The following is a 10193-nucleotide window of genomic DNA, read 5'->3' as shown; positions in this document are numbered from 1 at the left end:
AGATATCAGACATTGATAAGTTCTGAGCCTTTCTTTTCTTATCAATAAAATGGCAATAACAATATATACCTAATCAGGTTGTTGAGAATATGAGCCTGATGACATATGTAATGGAGCATAGTAAATGGAACAATATAAATGTTAGTATGCCATCTTTGTCATGGCAGAATGAATAGTAGTAGCAGCATAAGTAAAATATTTTTTCTCATCTTTGTTGAGGTATAATTGACAAACAAAGACTGTATATATTTCAGGTGTGCAACTTGTTTTGATATACATATGCATTGTAAAATAATTGGAACAATCAAGCTAATGAAAATATCTATCCCCACATATAGCTACCATTTTCTTTTTTTCTTAATATGGAACAACACGAATTTGCTTCTCAGCCTTGCATTGGGACATGCTTATTTTCTCTGTATCATTTCAATTTTGGTATATGTGCTGCCAAAACAAGAACAAAGTCATTGTAATTCCATGATTTATAGCTGTTAATTGGAGCTAATCGTAATTATATTTTTGATCATTCCTTTGGTTCTGGGAATACTTTGTTGCTTATCTATATAATTAAATAGAAGCTTAATCAGTGCAAGAGTTTTTGTCTTTTGTTCACTGCAGTAGCAATGAGGATGCACTAATGAAAAACTTTATTTGGCAATCATATGAAAGTGTGAATGTATGTATTATACATATAAATATAATAGGCATATGTCTAGTATGTGTATATATGTATATTTACACAAATAATGACATAGTAGTTTTGTGATTACTACTAATTTTGACACTATTTAGATAATGTTTTATTAGTTTCCACTTTGTTTCAAAATGTGTTGAAATATACAGAGAATTGTGGAGAAGTTGACTATGACTCAGAAATACAACTAGTTTAACAGTAGCTTTTCCAAAAGTGATATAATGCTTATATAGATAAATAGATCCCCTCTGCCAGGATTTTACTAAAGGTGGATTGAAATAGATTGAATTAGCTTTAACATTTGAGTCCTATATCTTCTGTCAAAATTTTCCTCAGAATTGTACTTTATGTCTTTGGTTGAAATGTCTATGTATACCATATTTTCAGATCTTCTTTTTTCTTTTATTTTAGAATCTATTTCAGATTATCCTAATTTTAGAAAAAATTCCTAAGATTATGGGCAATAATATGAAACACATCAAATTATATTTTTACTTTTGTAATGTATATATCAAAACACCTTTAAGATAGAAACTCATCACTACCTTGTTCTGTTCAAGCAATGATATTTAATAAAATGAAGTTTTTCAGCTAGGGTCTTTTGAAAATAAAATTAATCAAAGTAAACCATTAATCAAATTCAGTAGATATTAAATTAAAAATAATAATATGAGCTATTCAGAAACTGCATTCATGTAGTAGTAGCTTGATCTCCTAGGAAATTAAATTTATTTCACCAAAAGACCATAGTTAACATAGTGCATGATGAAATTAAAGATGTAATTCTAGCCTATTAATCATGCAGAAGATTGCAATTATGTTTTATTTGTTATTTTCATGGAAGTTTCAAATTATACTATTAACTCTTCTTCCCCTCAAGTCTATAATATTGCTTCAGTTATAAAGCAATAACAAAATTTTGAGATTATAAATACTTTTAAAAAGATTTTGTGTATATAAAAATGAATTTAAAAATTGCATTTTAAAAACTACTATAGTGGCTATTTTTGTAATTCCTGTGGAAATGCATAACAGTGTTTCACATATTATAGTTTTATTAAGATGATAAAACAAAGATATTATTTAGAGGGACATTAAATGATTGAGGGTCCAAAGAAGCAAGGGAATTTATGTTGAATCTTGGAATAAGAAATCAAATGCTAAAACAAACAAACAAACAAAAAACCTGCATCTTTGAAAAGATTGTCTAGAATTAAATGGTCTAGGTTTCTTACTCTGAAGTTATGCAGAAACTTAAGAGACCCATGGATAATTCTCTTTCAACAGTCAGCTACTTATCAATATACCAAAAAGATATCTAAATTTCTGCAAGAGTAATGTTTTCTTAAATTTGTTTAAAGTAACTTAACTTATAGTGTAGTATTGGTTTCAGGAATAGAACCCAGATATCCATCATTCACATATAATACCGGGTGCTCATCACAAGTGCCCTCCTTAATGCCCATCACCCACCTTGCTCATCTCCCCACCCACCTCCCCTCCAACAACACTCAGTTTGTTCTCTATAGTTAAGAATCTCTTATGGTTTGTCTCTCTCTCTGTTTTTGTTTTTGTTTTTGTTTTTCTAATTTTATTTTTCTTTCCCTTCCCCTATGTTCATCTGGTTTGTTTCTTAAATTCCACATATGAGTGAAGTCATACAGCATTTTCCTTCTCTGACTGACTTATTTCGCTTAGCATAATACACTCCAGTTTCATCCACTTTGTTGCAAATGGCAAAATGCCATTATTTTTGATGATTGAGTAATATTCCATTGTATATAAATACACCACTTCTTCTTTATCCAGTCATCAGTCAATGGACATTTGGGCTCTTTTCATAATTTGGCTATTGTTGATAGTGTTGCTATAAATATTGAGGTCCATGTGCTCCTTCAAATAAGTATTATTGTATTGTTGGATAAATACCTAGTAGTGCAATTGCTGGGTAATAGGGTAGTTTTATGTCTAACTTTCTGAGGAAACTCCATACTGTTTTCGAGAGTGGATGTACCAGTTTACATTCCCGCCAACCGTGTAAGAGGGTTCCCCTTTCTCTTCATCTTTGTCAACACATATTGTTTCCTGTGTTGTTTATTTTGGCCATTTTAACTGGTGTGAGCTGATATCTCAATCATGGTTTTGATTTGTATTTCCCTGATGATGAATGATGTTGAGCATCACTTCATCTTTTCATGTGTCTTTTCATGTATCTTTTAGCCATTTGTTTGTCTTATTTGGAGAAGCGTCTGTTCATGTCTTCTGCCCATTTCTTCACTGGATTATTTATTTTTTGGGTATTGAGTTTGATAAGTTCTTTATAGATTTTGGGTACTAGCCCTTTATTTGACATGTCATTTGCAAATATCTTCTTCTATTATGTAGGTTGGCTTTTAGTTTTGCTGATTGTTCCTTTTGCTGTGCAGATGTGTTTTTGTTGTTGTTATTGTTTGTTTGTTTCCTTTTTAGTTAATGAAGTCCTAAAAGCGTTTTTTTATTTTGTTTCCCTTGCTTCTGTTGCTTCTGGAGATGTCTAGTAAGGAGTTGCTACAGCCAAGGCCAAAGAGTTTGCTGCCTGTGTTCTCCTTTACGTTTTTGATGGTTCCTTGTCTTACATTTAGGTCTTCTATCAATTTTGAATTTATTTTTGTGTGTAATGCAAGAAAGGGGCCAGTTTCATTCCTTTGCATGTCACTATCAGTTTTTGCAACGCCATTTGCTGAAGAGACTGTCTTTTTTCTATTAGCTGTTCTTTCTGTTTTGCTGAAGATTAGTTGATCATGTAGTTGTGGGTCCATTTCTAGATTCTCTATTTTATTCCATTGATCTATGTGTCTGTTTTTGTGCCAGTACCACACTGTCTTGCTGATTACCACTTTATAATACAGCTTAAAATCTGGAATTTTGATGCCTCCAGCTTTGCTTTGCTTTTTCAACATTACTTTGGCTATTCAGGGTCTTTTCTGGTTCCATACAAATTTTAGATAGTTTATTCTATTTCTGTGAAAAATGCTGGTGGTATTTTAATAGAGTTAGCATTAAATGTGTAGACTGGGGTAGCATAGAATTTTTAACAATATTTGTCCTTTCAATCCATGAGCATGGAACGTTTTGTTTTGTTTTGTTTTCCATTTGTTCAATTTCTTTTTTAAGTGTTCTATAGTTTTCAGATTATAGTTGTTTTACCCCTTTCTTGGTTATCCCTAGGTACCTTACGGGTTTTGGTGCAATTGTCAATGGGATGTATTCCTAGATATCTATTTCTGCTGCTTCATTATTGGTGTACAGATATGCAAAAAATTTCTGTACATTGATTTTATACCCTGTGACTTTGCTGAATTTATGTATCAGTTCTAACATTTTTAGTGGAGTCTTTTGGGTTTTCCCACTTAGAGTACCATGTCATCTGCTAAGAGTGAAAGTTTGACTTCTTCCTTGACAATTTGGATGACTTATATTTCTTTCGTTGTCTGATTGATGAAGCTAAGAATCCCAGTATAGAAATGAAAGGAAAACTTCCAAACTCATTCTATGAGGCAGCATGACCTTGATTCCAAAATCAGACAAAAAGCCCACGTAAAATTATAGACCTATATCCCTGATGAACATGGATGCAAAAATTTCCAACAAGATACTAGCAAATCAAATCCAACAGGACATTAAAAAGAATTATTCACCACAATCAAGTGGAGTTTATCCCTGGGCTGCCGGAGTAGTTCAATATGATACACTACAATTCAGTTCAATGTGATACACTACATTAATAAAAGAAAGAATACGAACCATGATTCCCTCAATAGATGCAGAACAAGCATTTAACAAAATACAACATCCTTTTTTTTTGGTAAAAACCCTCAAGAAAGTAGGGATAGAAGGAACACAATTCAGCGTCAAAAAGGCCACATATAAAAGATCCACAGCTAATATCATCCTCAATGGGTAAAAACTGAAAGCTTTTTCCGTAAGGTCAGAAACATGACAGGGATGTCCAGTCTCACCACTGTTGTTCAACATAGTACTCAATTTACTTTTACCATGGAAAAAATGAGTCTCTTATTTTTTAATTCTTATATTTATGTGACTATATATTTATCTATTGTGTGGATAAATTATAAGCTTTGTGAGAGTAGATACAATGACATTATAGTTCAGTGCTATAAATCCAGTGATTAGTTCATGGCCTTTCATATAATTACTTCAAAAAGTGTTTGTTGAACAAATAAATGAGTAACTGTTTATATGGCATAGATAGGATTCAATTAGAATATACCTACCAAATAATTATTTAGAAGAGGAAAAAAAGATTGGGATTAGTAGAGTTAACCGGAATTTTCAAGGGATCATGAAGCTGTGGAACAAAAGGGTTAAAGACGAGGGTCTACAATCTCACTTATTATATTTGAATTTAAGCATTTGCACCTCCCAGCGTTTGCATCTTTGGCAAAGTTGCCAACCACGTAGTCAGTTTTCCACTCCACAAAGTGAGGATAGTAATAGTAACTAATACATTAATGTATCATTAGGATTGAGTGAATTAATTCATTTGAAGTGCTAAATCTGGTCTAATACCTAGGAAGGACTTAAAGAGTGTTTGTTTTACTATTAACTCTTTATATAGCTTTTTATAAATTAAATTTAAACAGTTTTCATTTTCTTTATATATTTGTATAATATATATTTGATTAATTTTCTAATTTTAAAAATATTTAAACTTCAAAATAATTAAAACATAGAAACCTTTCTTCTGTATCTAATTTACTTACTTATTTATTTATTTATTTATTTATTTATTTATTTTTGCTTTGCTCCTTAAGAGTAGAAACCATGAGTTAGTAAAATCACTTAGATTCTAAGCCTTCTTCAGCTTTTACTACCAATTGCTTGCTAGTGACTCCTGCCATGTGATGTGTAAAATTTACTATCTGCTTATTATTATTTTATATTTTTATCCACATCCTTAAAGCTGGATTCTCATCTTTTTTTTGTTTTTAGTCTGAAGAGAATTATGGGCACTTGGATAAAAGCTTAAAACCATCTGCCTAGCCAAAAATAAAAATAGTGATTAAAAATAAAGATTGTAGGGGCACCTTGGTGGCTCAGTCGGTTAAGCGGCGGACTTCAGCTCAGGTCATGATCTCACAGTGCGTGAGTTCGAGCCCGCGTCGGGCTCTGTGCTGACAGCTCAGAGCCTGGAGCTTGTTTCAGATACTGTGTCTCCCTCTCTCTCTGACCCTCCCCCATTCATGCTCTGTATCTCTCTGTCTCAAAAATAAATAAGTGTTTAAAATTTTTTTTTAAAAAAAGATTGTAAATGCTTCTCTGAGATTCCATAGATAAGAAGAACAATTTTTTTGGACTTATTTGTTATTTTAATAGATTTATATTTTCTTTAAATGGTTTTGGAATGCCAAGTGTTTGACAATCATGATTTATTTTCTCCGTGTTTGAATACTTATTTGTATAGATAAGGTTCAATACATTTATTACATGCATGTTGTGACTGTATTCTGTAGAGAGCAAGGTAAAAATTTTGCCTCTTCTACTTCTTACTGAAACAAGCCTGAGACATTATCATTGTTTTGTAGTGTTTTTCTAGCACTTTCCTCTGCTTCTCTACAGCAAAGAAGTTAGTAAACTAGTACTTTGAAGGTCTATTGATCCTTTTTCATGTGAACTCTTCAAGGAATACATGGTGATACATTGCAATTTGGGTTAAGTGTTCAGAGAGCTCTAATCAAGACGGAGAAAAGATTTATCTCCAAATTTCTTAATTAGATCTAAAGAAAGACATTATTTATACTTTTTGATAATATATGATATGAAAAATTAAAGAGAAAATACTAGATAGTTTTAGAATCTCATATTCACATATAAGATGTCAATGGTATAATGCTAAAAGAGAATTTGATTAGAATATTAAGTAATTAAGTATTTACATAATAATAAAGAATTGAGAGGATTTCATGTTTCATGAACAGTTCTAGCTCAGGTGATGACCAGGGAAGAAATAAGGAATGTTCATTGTAATGGATATCTGTCTACATGGCATTTCAAGTAGAAAAAAATATTGCTGTCTAATAGGGAAGGTTAACGATTGTTCTCTATTTTTTGTCAACTTAATCTATCTAAGGCCTATTTATGGAATGTTTAAAAAAGAACATTGTAGCATCATTTATAAAAGTTCTTTTAGAGAGTCCCTGACATATTTGTATAACATACATTCTTAAAGTTCTGTGTATTTCAGCTCACCAGTTATGGCCAGTCATCTCTTCATATGTTTAGCTGAATGGAAATGGCTTGAAGTATCACAGTTTTTTATGTAGATGAATACTTCCTCATTTTTATTTAATTAATATATTTATATTCTTAAATATATGCGCTTGAAAAACATGTTACATAATGTCTCTACAAAAGCTAAAACATAAAAATAAACCCAAATACTCAAACTCAATACTTTATCCTCAGGTTAAGAAGTGACAAAATCAGGATACACATTTTAATAGACTAAACACTTGAGGGCAATATAGGATAACTTACATAGAAAAAATACATAATTTTGTTAAGTTATTTACATGTCTCAGTATATCTTATATTTTTGAAGGACTTTAAGTTCAACAGTGATTTTCTCTTCTTTATATCTTTACTCTGTGCAGAGGTAGATTGAGAATGAATAGAGGAATAGAATATACTATCTTCCCATAATTAGATGGACTACCTATTGTCAGTTTACATTTGTTAATCAATCTTCAATAGATGTTATACTAGGATATCTAAGGACTTTATGAAGATTGACAGAACTAATTTTATAATGGAAACAACATTGGGGCGCCTGGGTGGCTCAGTTGGTTAAGTGGCTGACTTTGACTGAGGTCATGATCTCGTGGGCCGTGAGTTCGAGCCCCACATCGGGCTCTGTGCTGATAGCTCAGAGCCTGGAGCCTGGAGCCTGGAGCCTGGAGCCTGGAGCCTGGAGACTGCTTCTGTTTCTGTGTCTCCCTCTCTCTCTGCCCCTCCCCCATTCGCACTCTGTCTCTCTCTGCCTTTCAAAAATGAATAAATGTTAAACAAACAAAATTTTATAATGGAAACAACATAATGTATACCATGCTCCAGACTCAACAGCATTCCAGCTATACAAATACTATGGATTGGTGCTGCCTAATACAGTATTTACTAGTCACATGTGGCTATTTATATTTAAATATAAATTAGTCAAAAATAAATTTAAGTTCAGTATTTCAATTTTTTTTTAATTTTTTTATTTATTTTTGAGACAGAGAGAGACTGAGCATGAGCAGGGGAGGGTCAGAGAGAGAGGGGGACACAGAATCTCAAACAGGCTCCAGGCTCCGAGCTGTCAGCACAGAGCCCGATGCGGGGCTCGAACTCACGGACCGAGAGATAATGACCTGAGCCAAAGTCGGACGCTTCACCAACTGAGCCACCCAGGCGCCCCTAAAGTTCAGTATTTTAATATTTGTAGCTATGTTTAAGTGTTCAGTATCCACCATAATGGCAGAAACTTCTAGTAGACAGTGCTGGTCTGGACTTTTACCAAACATAGAATAGTACGTCACTATATATATATATATATATATATATATATATATATATACACACACATTTTAATACCTAAGCTAAACTGAGTCTAATAGAGTTCCAATGATTTTGTACAGATAATGCTTTTCTACTAATTAAATGTTTTTTTTACTTATATTTTTTAAACTGCCCATTAACTGAAAAAATTTTGATAATTATATGATTTATAAAAAAAGCAATATTATGTTAAGAAAACTTGCCATGTGCCTGAGAGTTTTAAATTGGAAGCTAATTTCAAATTACAGAGGGAGAAAAAGCAATATTTGTACAGTAACATGTAATTCACAGTTACCTCTGCTAACAGTAGACAGTTATACTTGTCAACTATAATTACTCAGTGTCTTTTGCTCTTATGATAAACTTGTGTTATAATATCAAAGGTAGGAAGCAAACTATATTGAATTTGCCTCATTCCCTTTATACCTGAAGAAGTAGCTCCACAATTAATCAAATTTGGGAAAAAAACAACCACCAGAGACTTATATTTCTCTATAGATTTCCTTTAGATTGGTCACATCTCTGTCATAACTTCAAACTGAATATGACTTTCACTAATACAGAATACACAAAATCAAGGAAAAATGTATACGTGGTGTTTTTGAGTCCCCCTGATGAAAAATATAATAAAACAGGTATTAAATAACCATGGAAAATATTATAAACCAGAAAATATTTACCTTTAATAAATTTTAGCCAAACATATTGTTAAAAATTGAATACATCACTGCTAATGAATCATTTTAGTTACTAATATATTGTGTAAAATGACATTAAATTTTTGTTATACTTACAATTATCTATATGTCATTTGAATCTTATGTAATCATACATTAATAGGAGAGGTATACAATTTTTATTGTGTTGTTTCCCACTATGAGTTGCACTGACCTCTTTGTCCGTTTTTTTCAGGTCTTTCCAAATGGCAGCATTTCTCAATGTCAAAATAAAATTTAGAAGTAAGCAAGAAGAAATGCACAAGTAACACACATTAACATAAACTTAAATCATAAGGTATCTATCAGATGATTATACTTTCAGTGTTCTAGAAAGCAAAGTAAGATGAAACATTCTTTAATTGAATATATTTTACAAAGATAGATGAACAGAGTTTATATTTTACATCTGTTCCAATTTGATTTATTTGCTGAAAATCATTTCCATATTAAAATTATCTTTAATATTACATATATAAAATTAATGAATAAAATAAAGGTGTTAGCTTGGCAGAAAGTGCTGAACTTGCTGGATGGTTAAAGTATTGCCTTATAAAATGCTGTACAACCTAGGAGAGGGGAGAAATGACATACTGGTACTTTATTTTTGCCTTTTCTCTTGTCTTGGATCTTTTTTAATTCACAGCTCCCCATAGAGAATCTGTATCTTCTAGCTGCCACAGCTGCATTCTTGTTTTTACTCAATTATTATTAGTGTTATGGTGCTGGTGGTGGTGTGCGTGTTTGTAGGTGTGCATGTTTATGTTTTCTGAGATTGTGATTATGTCTCTGCTTTAGGCAGACACTGTGAACTGTAATTTGGAGGTATATCCTTCACAGGTGTTTCACGATTCCTCCAGATAAAGGGATTATTTTAGCACGTATTTCCTTTCCTCTATCAAGGATAGTTATTTTGCTCTCGTTCTCTCTTGTTTCCTCTCCCAACTACAGAGGTTTTCCACTGATGCAATCGGGCATTCTAGCCTTCTAGTTTTTAGCTTTCTTTTCTTTTCTTTTTTCTTTTCTTTTCTTTTCTTGTCTTTTCTTTTCTTTTCTTCTTTCTTTCTTTCTTTCTTTCTTTCTTTCTTTCTTTCTTTCTTTTCTTTCCTTCTGTTTATTTTAGAGAGAGAGCAGGGGAGGGGCAGAGAGAGAGAGAGAGAGAGAACTGTGAGCAAACTCTACACTCA

The 10193-nt window shown here is 32.2% G+C and overlaps 1 non-coding gene across 1 annotated transcript; it reads right to left on the bottom strand.

Moving 5' to 3' along the window:
- Window positions 1-356: 356 nt before the first annotated feature.
- LOC123596609 lies at window positions 357-460 on the bottom strand. The gene has a single exon (XR_006711769.1). It is a non-coding gene; the product is annotated as a U6 spliceosomal RNA (small nuclear RNA).
- Between the last annotated feature and the right edge of the window lie 9733 nt (window positions 461-10193).

Source organism: Leopardus geoffroyi, chromosome B1, assembly GCF_018350155.1.
Source record: "Leopardus geoffroyi isolate Oge1 chromosome B1, O.geoffroyi_Oge1_pat1.0, whole genome shotgun sequence".
In the NCBI taxonomy this organism is placed as follows: domain Eukaryota; kingdom Metazoa; phylum Chordata; class Mammalia; order Carnivora; family Felidae; genus Leopardus; species Leopardus geoffroyi.
This window is presented reverse-complemented; position numbering and strand designations above follow the sequence as displayed.